The 22,072-nt window shown below is 43.1% G+C and overlaps 1 long non-coding RNA gene across 1 annotated transcript in view; it reads left to right on the top strand.

Moving 5' to 3' along the window:
- The window catches only part of LOC309608570, a 250,040-nt gene that overhangs the window by 76,237 nt on the left and 151,731 nt on the right, over nt 1-22,072 (top strand). The window lies entirely within an intron of this gene.

Here is a 22,072-nt window from a genome sequence, read left to right as displayed (position 1 = left end):
CGTCCCGCCCCTACCCGCCGCGCCCAGCCGCCAAGACCCCGCGACCGGAAGCGGAAGTGGGGTCCGCGATGCCTGGCTGGGGCAAGCGCGGCAAGGCCCAACGGGCGGGAGGACCTCGAGCCTTTGCAGCCAGCCTCTCCGCGGTTCGTTGCGGGGCGTGGGGGTGGAGCCTTCCAGTAGGCCGGACCCTCCCCCCCGGCCACGTTTCGCGCCTGGTTGCTCGCAAAAACCGAGTGGCTTCTAACTCCGCCCCAAGTCTCTTTGGGGGGTCCCTTTCCATATGCCTTCCTGACATCCTATACGCACCTCAAACTTCAGTTGTGCAAAACTGACCTTATCTTTCCTCACGGGCTTGCTCCTCTTGTGTTGGTGGATGCGTCACCGTCTACCCAGTTGTCTAAGTCGGAAACCTAGAAACCATCAGAGATACCCTACTTTCCACTTCATCCCTCGCATCCACGTACATTAGGTCCGCTTGATTTGACTTTCTCTGTTTGTCAGCCACTCGCCTTGGCTCTGGCTTACAGACTCTGACCTACTGCATCAACCTCCTAGATTTTATTCGTGCCTCCATTCTTGTGCTTTTTCAGTCAGCTTCCACCTGCCGCCAGGCCATGCCCTTCTAATGAAAGGATATCTTGGCCTTTCCCAGCTTGACCTTTCATGAACCTCCTTTGCTCAAAGACTGAAACTAACAGAAAGTCCAAACTCTTTATTGTGGTATTTGTGTCTCTTTCTGATATGGCCCCTGAATAGTTGATTCTCTTACTGCCACTGTAGGGGAGAAGGTGTGCTTCAGTGGAAATCTATGCACAGGAGTCACCCTTCTGCATTATCTGATTCTGATTCTATGGGAGATATTTTACAACTATATAAGTTGTAAATGAGTGGTAGCATGGCAAAATAATGGTCTATAGATACACAAATTCTCTCCTACAGAAGTTCAGAGGACTTCCCCCTCCTTGTGGAAGAAGCCAGTTTTGCCTCCGCTTGCACATTCATTTCAATATTCCTGGTCTATAAACGTGTCTGTTCTTTGGACTCACCCTTTGAGTGGCGATTATAAAATCCGCCTGATGGGAGAAACAAAATCTTTAACATGTTCATTTTTACATCTATATGACAGTCATGATTTTGAAACTGAGCAGGACCCTGTGGGGCCCTCCTGCTTACAAAAGGCTTTCTGTGTCCCCGTTTCTTGTTTATAGGCTTCCCCTGAGTTCCAAAAGGGCAGATTCAGACAGTTACTAATTAGGGAAGTGAGGGAATGTAGAAGCAAAGGGAAAACAGTAGTGCAAGAAACAATAGTGCATCGATAAAGCAGAGTCTTAATTCCTCCTCAAGGGATATACAGAACAATCTGATACATATCTTTGAGTTCTACAGGAACTAAGTAGCCCACCCAGGTGGAGGATGGTAACTTCAGACTGAGCAAAAGCACATGGAACCCAGACTAGTTTGAACCAGAAGACTGATGATTAAGATTCCTGGAACACCACTCTGTTACTTCGCCACCAACCGATCAGAAGAAAGTCATGCATCCTGCAGTCCTCACCCCTAAATGTTGCTTTTAAAAATTCTTCCATGAAGACCATCAGAAAGTTTGGCTCTTTTTTTAGCATAAGCTGCCTGTACTCCTTGCTTGGTGCCCTGCAAATAAATGCTGTACTTTCCTTCACTACAACATGGTGTCAGTAAATTGGCTTTGCTGTGCTGTGGGTGAGCAGACTCAAGTTCAGTAACAATTTTAATTGGGGGGGTGCTATCTTTTAACAGCACACATACCCTTGCCTGCCTGCACTTAAACCACATTGGACTACTACTGAAGTTCCCTAGATTCCATATGATCCATCATGCTGATAGAGATAGAGTAGGATAGTTACACAGGTAGCTTTAGAAATCCCACTAGGGGATTATAGATAGAGAAGGAACTTTGGGAGACCATTGTAAGTTAATGACCACTCAAGAAAGTAATCAGAACATTGTGAAACAAGACAGACCTGCTTAACAATGAAACCATGCAATAAAAGTGTTGCAGGAAGGGGGACCCCTGCCAGGCCCCGAGAGTGGGCTCCTGTCTAACACTTGGAAATGAGTTGTCCGAAGAGACACACGTGCTGACAAAGCAAGAGACTTTATTGGGAAGGGGTGCCCAGGTGGAGAGCAGAAAGGTAAGGGAACTCAGGAGAACTGCTCTGCCACGTGGCTCACAGTCTCAGGTTTTATGGTGATGGGATTAGTTTCTGGGTTGTTTCTGGCCAATCATTCTGACTCAGGGTCCTTTCTGGTGGTGGGCACATCGCTCAGCCAAGATGGATTCCAGCGAGGAGGATTCTGGGAGGTTGGTAGGACATGTGGACTGGAGTCTCCTCTCTCCTTTTGACCTTTCCCATATTCTTCCGGTTGGTGGTGGCTTGTTAGTTACATGTTCCTTACCAGGATCTCCTGTCCTAAAATAACTCATGCAAATTGTTAGTCTTTGCCTGGCCAGGGTGGGCAGTTTCAGTCAGTGTTTCCCCTAGCAAAAGCACGAGATATGCCCCAGGCCATTAAGTGAAAAAATGAGACCTGCATCCTGCTGGTCGAGGTCAGCAAGATAATGATCCTTAGGACATGCACCTCTGCACGTACCAAGGACAGGAATAGAGGGGAAAGGTGACATTCTGAAGTAGAAGACCCTCATTATACTGAAACCTGAGATGATTTAACATATTTTACTGTATGTTACCACTCTTATGCTGATTTGAATAGCCCCATGACATGAAGGAGGAGCTAATGATGTAAGCCTGCTGTCTACTCAAAGAATGAGGAAGAAGGTGGTCTTCTCCCCCTCCCCACTTTTCCTTGGATTATAAAAATGTAGCCCACTTAGTTATCAGGGCAGAGCTCTCTTGCCTGCCCGCTTGTATCCTTCACAAGCATGCTATATTAATCCATCCTATACTAATAAATCCACAAGCATCCTATACTAATAAATCCACTTCTTACCACTTTGTTCCTCATTGAATTCCTTCTGTGCTGAGACATAAAGAACCTGAGCTTCATTAAGTCCTGAGATGATTTGTTCAATGCCTGTGTTTTGCTGAAAGCCTTACTTTTGGTTTCAAGGTTCATAGGATTAGCTGGCAAAATAACCACTCTACACTCAGTTAAACAAGAATTTAGAGAGAGTTTATTGAATTAACAAATTACAGTATACTAATTAAGGAAAGAATAGTATAACTAACTAAGAGAGAATAGTAAAGACAGAGGTTTATACATCTCCAAATTGGGGAAGCACCTACATCCAGATCCAAGCAACGCTGGGAAGCCCCTTGAACAGCAATCTGGAGTCCCAGTTGGGAAGGTCCCGGTGGTGCGTCCACCCCACGGGTAAGACTTCAGTTTGCCACTCGAAGGAGCACAGCTTTTAGCACCAGGCCGCAGGATGATAACAATCAGCCTATGTGCAAATTTGCAGCTCTGGTAAATTTTGGAATGTTCTGGATCCCGGGGGCTGGCCAGACCCTCAAGGTGCAAGAAGTCCCATGACTAACTCTGTCTTATCTAGTGATTTATGATGTGTGCGGGTGCCACCCCTGCTGGCCTGGGTGTAGCTCAGCAGTTTGGCATGCAGCCAGCTTTAGCATCATTGTCCGGTCAGTGAGAGGCCTGGTGCCGCCTCTGAAGCCTGAACAAGGCTACTTTACTAGCTTCCCCAACAGCCTGCTTCTCTACATGCTGGTCCTGGAAATTCTTCCTTTGCTTGTCTGCTTGGTGAAGTACATTTTCCCCTCCAAGATTCAGTGCAAGGATCACCCCTCAAGGAAGCTTCCCGCCTAACTTTCTCCTTACACTTGGAGGGGTCAGGTGCTTCTGCCTGCAAACTCGTCACTTTCAACTGTTTACTTGTATGTCCCCATCAGGGCAGGTACTTTATTTTTTTTCTTCTTCTCTTATGGCTGTGTTGGGTCTTCGTTGTTACGCCCAGGCTTTCTCTAGTTGCAGGGAGCGGGGGCTACTCTTCGTTGCGGCGTGTGGGCTTCTCATTGCGGTAGCTTCTTTTGTTGTGGAGCACGGGCTCTAGGCACACAGGCTTCAGTAGTTGTGGCACGCGGGCTCAGTAGTTGTGGCTCGCGGGCTCTAAAGCACAGGCTCAGTAGTTGCAGTGCAGGGGCTTAGTTGTTCCGCAGCATGTGGGATCTTCCTGGACCAGGGATTGAACCCACCACCAAGAGTCCAGCTTCCTTGGTCCCCTGCATTGGCAGGTGGATTCTTAACCACTGCGCTGCAAGGGAAGTTCTGGTACCTTCTTTTAATCTTTGCATTTTGTGTGTTTAAAGAGGAAGTTGGTGATTTTGAACACAATGTGTGTTATGCATTCAAGGATGGTAGGTATGGTGCAGAGAGTGTGAGTACTGTGGAAGTTTGGATGAGTGGAATATCCTTAGGAGCTTCTAGAAAATAGAACTTAGGTAAAAGAGGTGTAAAAGATCTAGAAATTTTGTTTCTTTCTGCTTGTGAATACCTCCAGTAAAAGGGAAGACAGTTTAAGAATAACAGAATTTAGAAGAAGTTATTTTAGGGATTTCAGGCTACATGCTCATTCCAAGTTCACTTTTGCCTCAGTTTCCTCATCTGTAAAATGAAATAAGAGCACCTCCTGAAGAAAACCAGAATATGTCATCCCAAGCTATGCCTCTTCGACATAAACATTTTTTTGAGCTGAAGGCAATTAAGCAGCAGGAAATGCAGGAAAAACTCTCTACCCTCCCTCAATTCTGTGTGGAGGCAAGATATAAATTCTCCTTTACTGGAGATGACTCTAGACTCTTATAAGCTTGGAGATGGCACTAGAGGAATATGCAAATAAAACTTACTCTATTAGTTTCCTCCCATATGTTTACCTTCTTGCAATTTGCCACCCTTAGACACCTAAAACTGCTTTCCTTTGTCCTGTAATTTCTATACAAGTTTATTGTTCCTTGTTGAAGATGCTATAGAAGGTGGAGTTCTAAGGAGTTCTCGTGAGAATTAAATGTGCTAGTATTTGTAAAGCACTTTGAACAATGCCTACCAGATTGTAAACAATAACTAGATTTGTTAAATAAAAACCTCTATATTGAAAGATAAATCCTATATAATTCTGACATTTTCTACCTTCAAAATAAACATTGTTGCTAAGATCTTGGTAAAATAAAAATAAAAATTCAAGAGTCCAGCTTCCTTGGTCTTAATAAAAACAGATGGTCTTAAGGTCGGCTATAGGCCCAGGAATTTAAAGACTTAAGCCCGTAACTGTTGAGCAATGCATAAAAGAGAAATGGGAAGAGATTAGTAGAATAGGAAATTGCAAAATCAAGCTCCCTGAGTGTTCTGAATGAGAAAATTATAATCTTTATTACAGTTTTAAAATTCCTCATACCAAACTGCTTTCACTGAAAACTTGAGGAGATTAGGTGTGTTTATACAAGTTTTCTTCTGTGAAATGATTATCATAATCCTACTATTGTACTTGGCAGTGTCTGGAAAGGGCAGGCACAGTTGTTTATCAGAAAAGACTCAATCTTCCTGGTGGCAGATCTCATACACTTGGGAGTCCAGAATACGGAGCAGAATATTTACCCATATCTATTGGACTGCATCTCAGTCCACTCAGAGTCAGCTCTTTGGGAGTCCCTTCTCTTCTAGTTCCTCTCCCCCCCTTTTAATTTTCTACCCCTTTCCCCTTGTCCCTGGATCCTGATCGACACTACTGCTTAGCCCTTGAAGTCAGCTTCAGGATCACTGCTTCAACCATGTCCCTTGTGCATGGCAGGTCCTAGCTCTATGCTGGAAAGATGACAGCAGAGCCACATTCTCTGCATTCTACAGCTATAGGTTGTAGATGATTCATGCACACGACTGGCTACACAATTTGTGAGGCTTAGTACAAAATGAAAATGTACTTTTTGGAGGCCCTTTGTTAAAACTTAAGGGTTTCAAGACAGAGACAGCAGAGTATTAAACTAAGTGTGGCACCCTGTGCAACTACACAGGTTGTGTGCCCATGAAGCTAGCCCTGTAGATCCATGGTCTACAAACCTCTCTATGGCTAATATTTATCAGTGTTGACATCAAAACTTCTACTCTTTATTGTGCCAGTTCTTGGTCAGTTTGAACTCAGAGAAATTCCACTCTCTGCCTCTGCCCTGCTCTGAATCACAGGGGCTAGCCCCTCAGCCTGTGTTTTCCATGCTTCTGGATCATGGGTGAGATTTGGTCAATGAAGGACACTGGTAGGAGAATGGAGAAGGGAGACATTTCCCCAGATCTTCCTCTGCTTCAGTCTGTCTATGAGACAGCAGTTGCATCTCCTCTGGGCCTCCAGGTCTTGTTGGGCAGGCTCACTGGGGTGTAGTTTCAGCCAGGTGCCTTGAGGTCCCTTTACCCTCCATCCTCAGAGTAGCAGTGCCCTTCTGTTTTTACTGATCTCTGGGCACCTCATCAAACCCTGTTTGTTTTCTCAATTCTTCTACCCCTGCATTATATTCCTCTGTTTACGATACTTAAAGTAATTTTTTTTTTCTTGGTAAGAGAACCCCTCTGTAACTAAAAGTGAGGATGAAGGAACAAAGGGGATAAAAGGAAAGACTTCTGTTCTGCCACGATAGCAGGAAATGTTCTTTTGCCATCTTGAAATAAATGTCTAAATAATTCAAGAATAACCATGGTCTTCTCCCAAGACATGGTCGCTTTTCTTTCTCCTAAGTATTTCCAATATTTTCTCCAGGGGTAGCTTCTTATTCGACTTTAGATTGTGAATCTTCCATCCAGGAATATCACCCAATCTTATATTCAGCAGAGAATAACATACTGGAATGCTTTAAATGTAAGAAAAACAAATCTATAATCCTGTTTTACCTCTAGGGGGAAAAAGAATCAAAGATTTCAAAACTGGCCAATGGGTCCCAAATATTTTACTTCAGATATTAAAAGCCCGGACTTGGAAACTCAATTAACTTTCTGTACACTAGAGGGCGCCAGATCCAGAGCAGCCGAGGATGACGCACGGCTCTTTGGCTCCAGGGACTCCATGCTGTTTAAGAGCCTTTGATTGTGTCACTGAGTTAGATGAAGTCAATTACTCAATGTAATAAGTCCAAAATGGAACACAATGGGAATTTGTCAGCAGAACAGGACCTCAGAAATCATCCAGTCTCACCTCTTCATTTTACTACTGTGAGGCAGGGAAAGCTAAGTAATTTAAAAGTGCTGTGATTCAGTCATTGACAGGGAAGTGTTCCTCCTATTTAGCCTTTTTCCCACTCAAGAGAATATTATATGTTTACATATGCACTGATGACTTCATATCTCCAGCCCAATGTCCTGCTTCGAAGCCCCTTGTCCATGCCTTTGATCAAGTGGCTGGGATAAACAGTTCCTTGCAGGGTTCGACTCATTTAGCAGAGAGCAGTCACCAAGAGTTTTCCCTTCCTGCCCCAGGGATTCCTCCAGTGCCCCCACAACAGACAGCTGGCTTCATTCAGGGCAGGGGCAGCTAGAAAGTGCAGTGATGTTAGCATGCCTGGAGAAACTCTCAGCCAGCAGGGGTGGGGAGCTAGTGGAAAAAATGTTCCTGCCTCCTGCCCTTCAGGCAGACGATCCTGGGGGCATTTGGTATATTTTCTCAGGTATCTCTGAAGATTTGAGCCATCAGCACACATGGCAGCTACCTTGATAGCACACCTTTTTTAAAAAAAATTAATTTTTATTGAAGTATAGTTGATTTACAATGTTGTGTTAGTTTCTGCTGTACAGCAAGGTGAATCAGTTATACGTATACATATATCCATAGATTTAGATTGAATTTAGATTCTATTCCCATATAGGTCATTACAGAGTATTGAGTAGAGTTCCCTGTGCTATACAGTAGGTCCTTATTAGTTATCTCTTTTATATATAGCAGTGGATAGCACACCTTTTTATTGGCCTCTCTTCCGTCCTGGTCTCACTCTCCCTATTCTTACCACTGGCCCCTGCATCTCTTAAGTAAATGACTTACACATAGGTCCTCGCCTTGGGCTCTGTCCCAGCTTAGATAATATCTAATTGACATTTTAAGTTCACATGCCCCAAATATAACCCTTGATTCCCCCACTTCTCCCATAGCTTCATCAGCTCAGTAAATGACAACTCTATAATTTTAGTTACTCGGGTCAAAAACCTTAGACTCATTCTGGGATCCTCTCTCTCACCGGCCCACTTCTCCACCCCCATCCAATCATCAGCAAACTCGGTCTGCTTTCCTTAAAAACATCCCAGATCTCACCATTTCTCATCATCTCCACCACTTCTGTCCCCTAGTTAGGCCACCATCTTTCTTGTCAGACTACTGTAAAAAAACCTAACTTATTCCCCTACTTCTAATTTTGCCCCGCTATTCTTCACATGGTAGTCAAGTTGATTCAGTAAAATGCAAGTTGTCTCTGCCTCCAAATCCTCCACTGGGTACCGTCCCATTTAAAATAAAATCCCAAGTCCTTCTGATGTTCCACAGGCTCTGCATAATCATGTCCCTGGCATCCCTTTGCCCTAATATTTGATCACCTTCTTCTTCCTTGTGATGCTCTAACCCTCTGGTCTTCTCATTGTCACTTGAACATGCTAAGTGTGTTCTCTCCTTGGGGCTTTTGTATTTGCTCTCCCCCTGCCTGGAATGTCTCTTCCCACCAGAATCGATCAGCTCCACGCCCTGACTTCCTCACATCTCTGCTGAAATGTTCCTGCGGAAAGAGACTCTCCCTGACCAAGCCAAATAAGAAACACATCTGGACTTAGCAAGGAAAGACTTCTGTTCAAAAGGATTATTGCAAGGGGAGAAAGAGACTATTACAATGGAGAGAACACTGTGACCATAAGGTCTACAAGTGCCTCCAGAGTTGGGCAAAAAGTTTGTTTTTAAGTTTATTTTTTAATTGAAGTATAGTTGATTTACTGTAATTTAAACATACATAATATTCATTGGGTATTTTCTATGTGTCAGGTACTGTTCTAAGTTGTTTATATTCACTGTATCATTTAACTTTATGAGATAGTTAATAGTATTGTTATCTCCATTTCACAGATGGGAAAATTATACTAAAAGCAGATGAGCGCTTGGATTCTTGGGAAACATCAAAAACACAGTAAACATCAAAGGGATAGGAAACCACTGTATGTACAATGTGTACACCCAGTACCATGATTTATATACACAGTTCAAAGATGAATGATCTAGGGACTTCCCTGGTGGTCCAGTGGGTAGGACTCCGTGCTCCCAATGCAGGGGGCCTGGGTTCGATCCCTGGCCAGGGAACCAGATCCTGCATGCATGCCGCAACTAAGAAGTCCCAATGCCCCAACTAAGATGCCTGCATGCCGCAACTAAGCCCCGGGGCAGCCAAAATAAATAAATAAATAAATAAATAAATAAATAAATAAATAAATAAATATTAAAGAAAAAAAATGAATGATCTAAATCACCAAAAAAACTTAATATGGGCAGGTGCTTTGCAATATACTTAAATATTTCAATCCAGATGATCTTTAATTCAGTATTTAAATGGATAAACTTCAATATTCTAAAGAATGCTCTTGTCTCTACTGGCCACATGTAACACTTGAGCAGTTGAAAGGTAGGTAGTACACCTGAGAAGATGAACTTTTAATTTTATTTATTTTTATTTTATTTTATTTTACTTTTTACTGAAGTATAGTTGTTTTACAATGTTGTGTTAGTTTCAGGTGTCCAGCAAAGTGATTCAGTTATACATATATCTATATCTACATATGTCTCTATATATCTATTCTTTTTCAGATTCTTTTCCCTTATAGGTTGTTACAAAATATTGAGTAGAGTTCCCTGTGCTACACAGTAGGTCCTTGTTGATTATCTATTTTATATATATTAGTGTGTATTTGTTAATCCCAAACTCCTAATTTACCCCTCCCCACCTTTCCCCTTTGGTAACCATAAGTTTGTTTCCTATGTCTGTGGGTCTATTTTTGAACTTTTAGTTTTATATCATCTTCATTAATATAATTTAAATTTTAAAATAAGAATAGAATAAATAAATAAAATAAGAATAAGGTAGTAGTGTAGTTCACACACTGGGAAAGTACATCGTTTCACATATTACACATAAACACGTGGCTGATCTAGCCGGTGTCAATGGATTGAGTCCAAGAGATTATTTACAGAGAGGAGTAAATAAAGCTAGAAGCAACCAGGTTTGGGTTAGTGGGATGACGGAGTGGCGTGATCGGATAGATCGGAGAATGTCTGACCCTGAGGCCAGCCTGTTCTCAGGGGGGTCGTATGCTGGCTCAGGGTGAGGGCGGGCCAAAGTGCAGGAACCTAAAGGGAGGAGAGACGCTTAACCAAAGTTTGGTAGACAAGCATTTTGTTACAATTGATCAGTGAGGACAAACAGTTCAGTTAATTATGGGGCAAAGAAAGGGAATTTTGAGAGTCTGGCCTTGTCATGGGTAAATAAGAGGCCCCTGGGAGTCTTATCTCAGTTATGGGGGAAAAGGTGGTTCTTTGCAGTTGGCAGTTTTCTGGAACACAAAGGGTGGAGTGGGTGGGGTTTCCTTAACCTTCCCTGCTCTGCAGGATCACAGGGCTTAAGTAAACTCCAACATTGGCACCACTCGAAGATGGGCTATTCCTCCCAGGCACTTCCCTGGTTTCATTCTCCTCCTGGCACTTCCAACACGTGCCATATGGTGTGCTTGTTCACTGTCGGTCTGTTCCAGCCCGCAGCTGGACCAGGGTCTCCCTCCACGCCCTGCTGTATCCCTCCTGCTGAAAATAGTGCCTGGCCCAGAGTACACGTTCGTTGGATGCATGGGGCCTGAAATCTCCTTTCTGAGCAGTTGTGGAATCGTGGGACTGTCAGAGTCGAGGCTCAGGGAGGCTGATCTGGAAGAGCTGAGCATGCAGGAAGAAGGTAACCAAGCAGAGGGCCCTCTCCACAGCCCTTGTGTTAGAGCGAAACACTAGAAAAGCAAGTGGCGGGTTCAAGAGACCCCGAGGAAGAACAATTCCTCTTCGAGAGCCAAGAGAGTGTCTTATTGATCTCTCTTCTCCCGGCACTCAGCCTGATGCCTGGCCACTGGTCGAGCCTTAGAAGTAAGAGTCAGTTAACGTTTATGGTGGCTCAAATGGCTATTCAAGGGAGAGAGTTGCCGCTCTGCTGAATCCTTTCCCTTTGTGAGGAGATATTTTCTGACATACGCCCAGCAAGGGTGGCTTCCAGGAAACCACTTGGGGAGTTTGATCTGGACTCCATCCAGTTGGGAGACCCAGAACTGAGGCCTGACCCATGCCTCAGAAAACTAAAGTGAGCCTGACGCCCTGCTACCCCAGAAAATCCAGAGTGGGAAAGAGCTGACTCTCTGCCTTGGTAGTGGAGCCAGTAGGCTGGCCAGGTGGGGATGGGTCTGCACTCCTAGAACTAGTCTGGGCGGGAGACTGGACAGCGTCCACCTTGCACCAGATGGGACCATACAGGGGAGAGCTGACATGAGGGAGTCTTGGTCATGTCTCGTAGGGTCAGCTCATAGGATGGGGTGTCCTTAGGAGGAGGAGGCTGGGTGCCCGGTGGCTAAGGAAAGAGTTTCAAGGACTACCTGGAAAACAGATGCACCTGCTCAGGTTCAGGGACAAGAGGAGGCTCTGCACAGCCCATGAGAGATGACTTTGACCACTGCTTCTCTCTGAGACAACCAGCAAGGGAGGAAAAGCAAAGGGGGACAGGAAAAGCAGTGAGCTTGAAAAGAGGGGCAAGGAGAAAGGGGATCCCTCTTCCCATTGGAGGCTTCCATCTGGGAGCAGGAATGAGCTGAGAGGGGAGACAGTGCAGAGCCAACTGACAACCACGGTTGTTGAGACCAAGACCATCGCGAGGGGCTAGACACTTTAATTTCTGTGATCGAGATTATCTATGGCTAAGAGCAACAGAGGACTATCTGTGAGTGACCAGAAAATTCTCATCCTGCCCAAGTCTTCATCCAGGCTCCGGAGACTATTACTCCTCACTGTAGGAAGTCTGAAGGGACAGAGAAAGAGAAAAGAATAGTTGTGGTCCCACATCTATGTAATGCTTGTTCAATACAGGTTATACATTTGTTAAAGAATCACGATCTGAGTGTGCTCTAGGTGGGACATGGTGTTTAATATCCACCTACCAGCCCTACAAGGAAGGGCTTGTTGCCACTGCAGGATACTTGATCAGGGCACTGAGGTTCAGAGGGGTGTCCTCTCAGTGGGTTGGAGCAGGGCGGAGATTCACGCCTGCATTGCCCCTCAAGTTCATCACTGAATCACAAGCCTCCCTTGAATGTATTTCTCTAGTGCTTAAGCCATCAACACATTTTATCTTTATGATCATGCCATGAAGTGGGCCAGTGCGTGGTGACAGGCCCAGTTTTGCAAAGGGAAATGATTTGGAGAGAATCAGTCTTGCTCGTGGCCACTGGCTCCGTGGCCAGGTTTCGGATTCTTGCTCTCTGCTGGGCCTTCTGCATTTCTCTACGGTGCCTTTCAGATACTAACTTTTGCTGCACCTTGAAAGTTATGCTGGGAGACAATTTTCTATTCACTTTATCCTTTTAAAAAATTGGGAAATGCAACACACATACAGAAACGTGTTTAGAAATGCAGCACACATACAGAAAAGTATTTAGAACACATGTTCAGCTTAAGTGAAGGTCTGGGTAACCACCATCAGTTCAAGAAGCAACATTTCAGCACCCTAGATACCCCATGTGCCTTGAACACAGCCCTGCCTCTTCAAGCAGAGATAGTCACCATCCTGTGTTTTACAGCATTTTCTTGCCTTGCTTTTACAGTTTCGTTACCTATGTGTATGTCTCTAAACACTATAGCATTGCCTGCTTTTCAACTTTATATTAACTGAGTTGTAATGATGTATTCTTTTGTGTCTACTTTTTACTCAACATTGTTTTAAAAGTTCATCTATACTGTTCCATGTAACTCCAGGCTTTTTTCATTGTTGTATAATAAACTTCATTGTATGACCATACCAAAGTTATTGAATCCATTTATTATTGGATAGTAGGTTATTTCCAGTTTTGAACAGTTACAGACAAGACTGTGTTTCTGTATGTGCACATATGAACACGTTTTCTAGGGCGTTGTGGAATTTCTGGGTCGTGGGCTGTGGCCATGGCAATATATATGCAGTAGCTCATGCTGGCCCCTGAAGCCAAACATTAAATTTTCAGGAATTTTGTAATTAACACAGCTCTTATTAAACACTAAATTATATAAACTTGCAATTAATTATATTTCTAAAAAAGACTCATCACTTCCTAGTTTTTACACCATGGAAATCAGCAAACACTATAAATTAGGGCTTTGCTTCCAGAGAGCTGGCTGTTGAACATTTCGCAGCTCTCACTGGATGTGTGTCCTTAAATTTATCAGATAATTCCAAATTATTTTCAAAGCAGTTGTACCAATTTACATTCCCACCAGCAATTTCAGAGTCCCTGTACATCTCTGCCAACACTTAAAATATATTCTGGTGGGCATGTAGCAGTATCTAATTGTGGTTTTAATTTGTATTTCGCTTCAGCACTTGTCTTGCTTATTGGCTATTTGGATATTCTCTTTCTGTGAAGTGCTTCTTCAAGTCTTCTGCTCATTTTTCTCTTATGTTGACTGTCTTTTTCTTACTGTTTTCTAGGAGATTTTTTCTCTGACAAACGATGTGAACCCCGTTGATCACGTGTATCTCTTTTTCCCACTACTTTTTTGGTTGTAAAACAGGAACAGAAAATCCACATAAAATATAGCTTAATAAATTATAAAACAAATACCCTTGCAATCATTACCCAGGTCGAGAAATACACCTTTGCCGTCTATTTTGGCAGCACTTTTGTGCCCTGTGCAATCACAGCTCTTTGTTGCTTTTCTTTATAGTTTTAACTCCAAAATGTGCATCTTTATATGCAGTAATTTAGCTTGCTTCTTAAAAATAAATGTCTTTGAAATCTTTTAAACTACAGGTTTCCACCACCTCCCTTTTTCGTTTTGCAATTTGAAGAAATTGAATCATTTGTCCTCTAACGCAGCGGTCCCCAACCTTTTTGGCACCAGGGACCGGTTTCATGGAATACAATTTTTCCACGGACCGGGGGTGGGGGATGGTTTTGGGATGATTCAAGCTCTTTACATTTATTGTGCACTTTATTTCTATTATTATTACGTTGTAATATATAATGAAATAATTATACAACTCACCATCATGCTGACCGGAGGTGGAGCGCAGGCGGTAATGCAAGCGATGGGGAGTGCCTGTAAAGACAGATGAAGTTTTGCTCGCCCACCGCTCACCTCCTGCTGTGTGGCCGGGTTCCTAACAGGCCACGGAAGGCTACCGATCCGTGGCCTGCGGGTTGGGGAGCCCTGCTCTAAAGTTTCCCATAGATTGGATTTTGCTGATGGCATCCCTATAGCGTAATTTGTCACTGTCTTCTGTTCTCTGAATTTTGAGACGGTCCAATTCAGGTTCTTTTCTTTTCAAGATAATTTCATAGGCAGCAATGTGTTTTTGCATTGGGAGGCACATAATATCTGCTCACCTTTCCTTCTGTGGTATTATTAGCCTTTGATGCTGCATGTATTAGTTCATTGGGAAGTACAGAGTGGTGACATTCTAAATCTATTATTCTTTTATGTGTTAGCTGGGTAGCTACTTCCATACAGAGAAACTTCCCCTCATCAACTAGTTGGTTATCTAGTGGTTCCATCTATATAAGAAAAAGCAGGGAAATTATTTGGTTCAATTACTACTTTTTAAAAAGAGTTTGTCCTCTATCATGCTCCAGAGGTGACTTGTTTCCTTTTAGTAACATTTCATAATGGATTTACTGATGACCTAACATATTTGAATGTTTCTGTCTATTACCATTATATCTTTTTATTACTGTGTAAATTCTCTCATCTATGGCCTGTGCCTCGTCAAGTCCTTAGAAACACAATCTTGTTAATCTTTGATAGCTTTGATAGCTTCCTTAACTTTCTGACACGGCAAGATGTTCCAGACTCACCTAGTACGTTTTCTATCCTGCCCCTGGAATCATCCATTTCTCCAAGAAGCCCTGGTTTCTTTTAACAGAAAATGGTGTTTCGAGGCCATAATCTGGGTGCTAGGTGTGCTCATTGCTAACAGGTTGGTCATGATTTCTAGACCTCTTCAGCAGAGTTAGGAAGCTAAATGAAAATACCCTGAGTTCATGCTAATACTTTTATTTCAAATTCATGAGTGCGGGATTTTTACTTAACTTCTTTCATCTTATTTCTGTCGTTTCCTTTCTTCCATATAGAGAACCCTGGTTCTCAAGGATACAGAAGATGATAGATTGGAATATTCGTAATTACACGTTTGCTCTCCTACATCACACATACTGTACTCTCAGAGTTACAAAACCAATGCTGCTACCACCACCGAAGTGAATGCTGAAGACAGCTAACTTTTCCACGTGCTTTCTCCAGTCTCTCTGCTTTTAATGGTTTGCTCTATCTATATTGCCAGAGCAAATAGATATTACATCTTGTATTCTCTCCCTTATAATCCTGATTCCCTACAAGCAGGAGCTTACCCCGGAATGTTTAGGCTAAAACTGACACTTGAGCATCTCCTATATACAAGAACTTTACATATTAAAAAGAGCAGATTTCAAAGAAAAGGGAGGCACACTTGACCAAGGTCATATATTATACAGATGTATTTTCATCTTTGTGAACACGTACACTCTTCCCTCCCTTTAACTGACATCTTGGGTTATGCTAATTGCATAATTAGAATGCTAATTGCACAATTAGAATGCTAATTGCATTCTAACAATCTCACTAGATGGTGTGTTAGCATAAAGAATGTGAAAGTAAGGTAACGGTCATGGCTGTTTCCAGGTTCTTAAGCAGACAAATAACAGACATACAGAAAACTTCTAGAGTTTGGAGGATTACAAAAGGAAGGGCAATTCTTAGAGGAAGTGCACAAAGTTTTGTTTTCAAAGTTTGTATCTCTTTTGAAAAAAAAAACCCACATGCCTTTTGTTAAGCATTCTAACAATATAGAAATATATTTTCAGAAAATTATTCAAACTCACATCACCCAGAGGGACTCCTAAAGTTGGAATTCCATATTGTCAATTAAAACTTCAGTTCTGATTATGTTACTTTTCATCATAACTTCCACCAGAACTTCCAACATTCTCAAAGTCACTTCAGATAAAGAAAAGAAACAAACAAGCTATACTTGGAATCATGAAAATGCAACTCAGATGTCTTGATAAATATAGTAATATGTTCCCTAAGTGGAAGCTGTCAGGAAATTACTGGTGTATTGTAAGTTGTACAATGTGGTCATCAAATGCAAGCTCTACCTGTAGAAAAGCAGAGCAGCAATTTCTCTGCTCCAATGTACTTGGTAATGCAGGTGTAAGTGACAGGAAAACAGATAATCAGGTTCAGGAAGTGAAATCAATTAATCATGCAAACCCCCCCCCTATTTATCTAAGTTGTATTGGTGCTGACATTTGTACTTCACTCCTATCATTATCCCATCAGACAAAGCAAACAGCAGCTTAGCCCTTCTCATTTGTATACATTTTCCAGAGCCTTTGGTACCTGCTTTGACTTTCTCAAAAACCATTTACCTAAAAGGTCAGCACTTCCAGTTGGAAGTTAATAGCAAACTTCTGACTTTACGCATATACAACCCCAACTTTCATCTGGTGTATTCACAACAGGGAGCACACAGTTTACCTCAGAGAGCTGGGTCTTTGTTGAAACTGAAATCCTTTGTTCTTCATGAAATCAGTGGCTTCAGGCAATGTAACCATCTTTGTATATACACTAAAATTTAGGAAGACACCTCTATTCGCCTGCAGTTCTACCTAAGTCACTACTGAAACTACTGCCCTTTCCTATGCACAGTATTTCTGGCAATGATAAACATCCCTGACCAAAAACATCAGTGGCACCTGGGGACTTGTTAGAGTGCAAGTCCTTCTGAGTCAGAAACACTGGGCTGAGGCCCTGCAATGCGTATTTTAACAAGCCCTGCAGGGGATTCTCATGCACATTCACATTTGAGAACTGCCATCTAAGATCCGGGTGAGAAGTCACTTCCTGCATGCCTTGTGAGACTAAATGAGGTAAGATTCTGCAGGATGCTTGGCTTAAATATGCTCCAGAAGTGTTTGTTCCCCTGAGTAGAATCCAGACTTTTAAAAATCTACTGCCTTGTCACTGTGATAAGCCACATTCACACTTTATGGATCTGTGGTTTTTCCCTGTTACTGGCTTGGCCCCCAGTCACTGCTTACCTGCCCTATGATTCACCTTGAAGTCAGCTGGAGCCACTACAGAAAGTTACAAACCAACCCTAAATTGTTTAGCAGTTGCTTCCCTTTACGTGGCTTACCCACACAGGTAGCAGACCCCTTCTAAGCAGCGTGACCTGGCTTCCCCGCCCCAGTCGTATCCCACAGTGATTCTCTCTATCTGTTGCAAGTTGCCCCCAAAACCTCCACCTGCCCAAGTATAACATGTCCAAGCCTTTGGTTTCAAGTGAGGCAAGGAGCCTTCTAAGTTTGGGGGGATACTTGGCCCCCTCAATTACTGCCAGAGGGGCCAGTGCAACAGGAAAACAGGGGCACCTGGCCTTAATGCTCTTCAAGCCCCAGTCAATGAGCTACATTAGGTACTGTCCATGAGCTCGCCAGCTGTGCCTTCTTCCTGACCAATTTTTCTTCTGGGTCCCTTCAAGTGGGAAGCAGAGCCAGCAGGAAAGCAACTCCAAAGGGCTGTCGTAAAAGGTATCCTTCCTGTCTCCTGTAACTTCCAAGCGGTTATCCAGTTACTTTCATTGCCCCCTTGATCTTCCCAATGAGAGAATGGCAGGAATTTTGGGAGAGGCAGAGACAGGCAGCTGGGAAGTTGTGACATGAACACACCAGGCTTTAAGCACATGCTCCTGTAAGTGAACATCAGCTTCTACATCCCAGCCCTCCAGCCTATCCCTGCTCCTTGTTCTTTCCTTGGAGCTCTGCCTTCTCCTAGTCACCTAGTTCTTTATTAGGACCTCCAAAGGAGTGAGGAGTTCAAACTGGAATAAAGTTGAGATGCTCAGTTTTTTGTATCTCCCCTTCATCTTAGCCTGAGAGGTGTCTCTCCCTTCTTGACAGATTTTGCTGCCTAGACTGCTCGGCTCAGTTAGGGTTCACAGGGAACAGCTGGCTCAAGGGAGGAGTCTTAGTTTACTGTCTCCACCTGTCAATCTGCCTCCCCTACCCATCAACCCACCCCAGGTCCCGAACTGCTAGATTTCTTAGTTAACCTCCAATTCAGCATTAGTTCAGACAGTTGGATATTTCAGACAGCCCATTGTTTCTTTTTTCATGGAAATCACCAAATCAGGATAGACATCTCCTAAGAATCACTTTTTCCCTCTCAGAAAAAGGAAATAAAGAGTTCTGGCCTCTGGTTCCTTCTGAGCAGGATTTTGTGAAGGAAAAATTTTGGGAAGAAATCTAGTTTACAATATTGGATGCTATGATTTTTGTAAGTGTGGCAAGTCTTGCCTCCAAAAATATGATGAGGCTCTAGAATCCCCATAACTCCCTCCTTACCTCATTCTGTATCACTTTTGATAACGGCCACTCCACTATCGAATTGAGAATGTTACACAAAGGCAGTACGCACAGAAGGGGGTAAATGGGACCCTTTAGTTACCCATCTACACCCAGCACTGTCCAGGTGCCCCTTTGAGAGAAATTTGAGACCCTTAAGTCAAAAGGACGAATCAGCATACATAGAACAAGAACACACCATCAGTGGCAGATTAGGGCAGAAGGTAGACTAGAAAAGTAATTCCCTGGAGTGCATAGAATGCTAGAGATGTTTGAAAGGCAAGTCCTGACACCAGTGTTAGCTCTACATTCAAGACAACTTGACATAGAGATAGCAAGTTCTTAAGCACAATACTACTATATTGCCAATACGTAGCTCAAAATTGGGTTTGTTTCTGGTCACAAGTTTTTGACCATTTTCTAGGCTTCTTGATAGACATCCTCTTGGTTGCTGACTACATTTTGAGGAATAAGAGGCGTCTCAAAATACCTCACAAAGAGCAAAGTCCATTTAAAAAAAAAAAAAAAGGCTATTTATACCACAGTGTCCCAAGCAAGCAGTTGGACGTTGTGAGCCTCGATGGAAATGACTAAGAATAAAGGAGGAAAGGGGCTCTGGAATCAACCCCCTCAAAGAGCCTTGAGCCTTGTCTGTAAGCTAGAATCGCTATAGAGCTGCTAATTTCACCTCATACCCCCCATCCAAAGCCCTTCATAAGGCTGCAGCCCCTTTCCTGTGCAGGCACTAAAAGTCTCTACCTTTCTGGACTCAAGCTTTGTGCTCTCTCCCCAGGCCTGACCTCACTCCTTGAATCTGTTCAAAGAACTTGTCTTCTTGGCATCCCCACCCACCTACGCCTGAGGACCCCAAGACCGGTAGGCTCTGACTCAGCCTACCTCTTATAACCACCTTCCTGCTGGTTAGTAGAGTCAGCTCGGCCGAGTGTGTGGCCACATGGAGCCTGTTCATAATCTGGTGCAGGGTGAATTCTGAGCTTAACTTTCTTCCCCCTTCTCCTTCCTTCAGTGTTGAGACTCATAAAATTGAATTATGTTCCATAGTTTAATACTGAAATTCTCATAAAGGTAGAAGGACTGATTTTCACTTGTTACAAACAATTTTATGTAAACATCTAAAAACAAATCTTACCAAATAGTTTAGAATACAAAGGAGAATAAAATCTGTATTTTTAAAAAAAGTGTTAAAATTATGCTTTTAATTGTGAACTATAGCATTCCTAGATAAAATGAATATTTTAATCCATAATTGTAAAGCACACACCCATGTGACCACCACTAGGGGCCAACAAAGGGAACATTTCCCTATTATGAGAAGCTTCCCCCCCCTCCCATTCTTTCTTGCCTCTTGTGATAACCATTTCTTGTTTCCTTTATAGTTTTACTCCCTACGCAACTGTTCTTAAATGACCTTGTAAAGTTTTGGCTCTTTTTGAACTTTATTTAAATAGGTCATACTGAGCCATTTTCAACATGCCAGTCTAACCACTGGCCACCCTGCTACCATGTTCACACCAGCCTCAGTGTTTATAGACTTCATATGACCTTCCTTCTGTGATTTCACTTTTCTTTTTCTTATTCTTATTTTTCAATCTACCTGAATATTCTTCCTACTTCTGCCTATGTTATTTCAGCTCAGCATTACAAGTTCTGCGCAAATGCCAGCTCTTCCTGAAGGCATCTCCCACTGGGAATTTTCTGATCTTCCAAATCTCTCGTGTACGTACCTGCTTCACTCTGTCTTGTATTCCATTGGTTGCTTGGATGTTGGTCTCTTTCTCCCGTGACTACAGTTTACTTGTAGGTGTCTTTTTATTCATTTTAGTAACTACTGCATAGTCTAGCTTGTCATTGGCTTTAGAAGCATCCAATCAATACTGGTTGAATAAATGAAATTAGTCATAAAGAGATTTTAAAAGTCTCTATTTTAATGAAGATGGAAATTACAATATAAAATTCTATTCCTGATGGCATGTGGGTCTGCACAGAGCCTGAACTTCTTGCTCGGCTTCTCTTGCCTCCATGGTCGCCGATTGTCCCAAAGCCTGAGAGGAGGGTGGCGCAACCCCCAACCCCGCCCAAAGCCTCACTGCCACTGCTTTCGGGACAGACCCTGGCGGCCAAAATCCTGTCTGCCCTCTGGGCCGCGTGCCAGGTATTGCTGTCTCTAAGCTGAACCTGGTCACCTTTTTTGAGCAAAGAGCCCTGGGATGTGAAGAAAAGGAGACAATAGTCATACACCCAGCCGTGTGGCTGACAGGGTCCTGGTGCTCCAGTCGGGTGTCAGGCCTGAGCCTCTGAGGTGGGAGAGCTGAGTTCAGGACATTGGTCCACCAGAGACCTCCTGGCTCCATGTAATATCAATCGGCGAAATCTCTCCCAGAGATCTCCATCTCAACGCCAAGACCCAGCTCCACTCAACGACCAGCAAGCTACAGTGCTGGACCCTATGCGAAACAACTAGCAAGACAGGAACACAACCACACCCATTAGAAAAGAGGCTGTCTAAAATCATAATAAGTTCATAGACACCCCAAAACACACCAGCAGACACTGTCCTGCCCACCAGAAAGACAAGATCCAGCCTCATCTACCAGAACTCAGGCACCAGTCCCCTCCACCAGAAAGCCTACACAACCCACTGAACCAAACTTACCCACTGGGGGCAGACACCAAAAACAATGGGAACTACGAACCTGCAGCCTGTGAAAAGGAGACCCCAAACACAGTAAATTAAGCAAAAGGAGAAGACAGAGAAATACACAGCAAATGAAGGAGCAAGGTAAAAACACACCAGACCAAACAAATGAAGAGGAAATAGGCAGTCTACCTGAAAAAGAATTCAGAGTAATGATAGTAAGGATGACCCAAAATCTGGGAAATAGAATGGAGAAAATTGAAACAAGAAAAGTTTAACAAGGACCTAGAAGAACTAAAGAGCAAACAAACGATGAGCAACACAATAAATGAAATTAAAAATTCTCTAGAAGGAATCAATAGCAGAATAACTGAGGCAGAAGAACGGATAAGTGACCTGGAAGATAAAATAGTGGAAATAACTACCACAGAGCAGAATAAAGAAAAAAGAATGAAAAGAATTGAAGACAGTCTCAGAGACATCTAGGACAACATTAAACACACCGACATTCGAATTATAGGGGTCCCAGAAGAAGAAGAGAAAAAAATAGGGACTGAGAAAATATTTGAAGAGATTGTAGTTGAAAACTTTCCTCATATGGGAAAGGAAAGAGTCAATCAAGTCCAGGAAGCGGAGAGAGTCCCATACAGGATAAATCCAAGGAGAAACATGCCAAGACACATATTAATCAAACTATCAAAAATTAAAAACAAAGAAAATATATTAAAAGCAGCAAGGGAATACCAA

The sequence above is a fragment of the Balaenoptera borealis genome, assembly GCF_965194805.1.
Source record: "Balaenoptera borealis genome assembly, chromosome: 12".
Taxonomy (NCBI): domain Eukaryota; kingdom Metazoa; phylum Chordata; class Mammalia; order Artiodactyla; family Balaenopteridae; genus Balaenoptera; species Balaenoptera borealis.
This window is presented reverse-complemented; position numbering and strand designations above follow the sequence as displayed.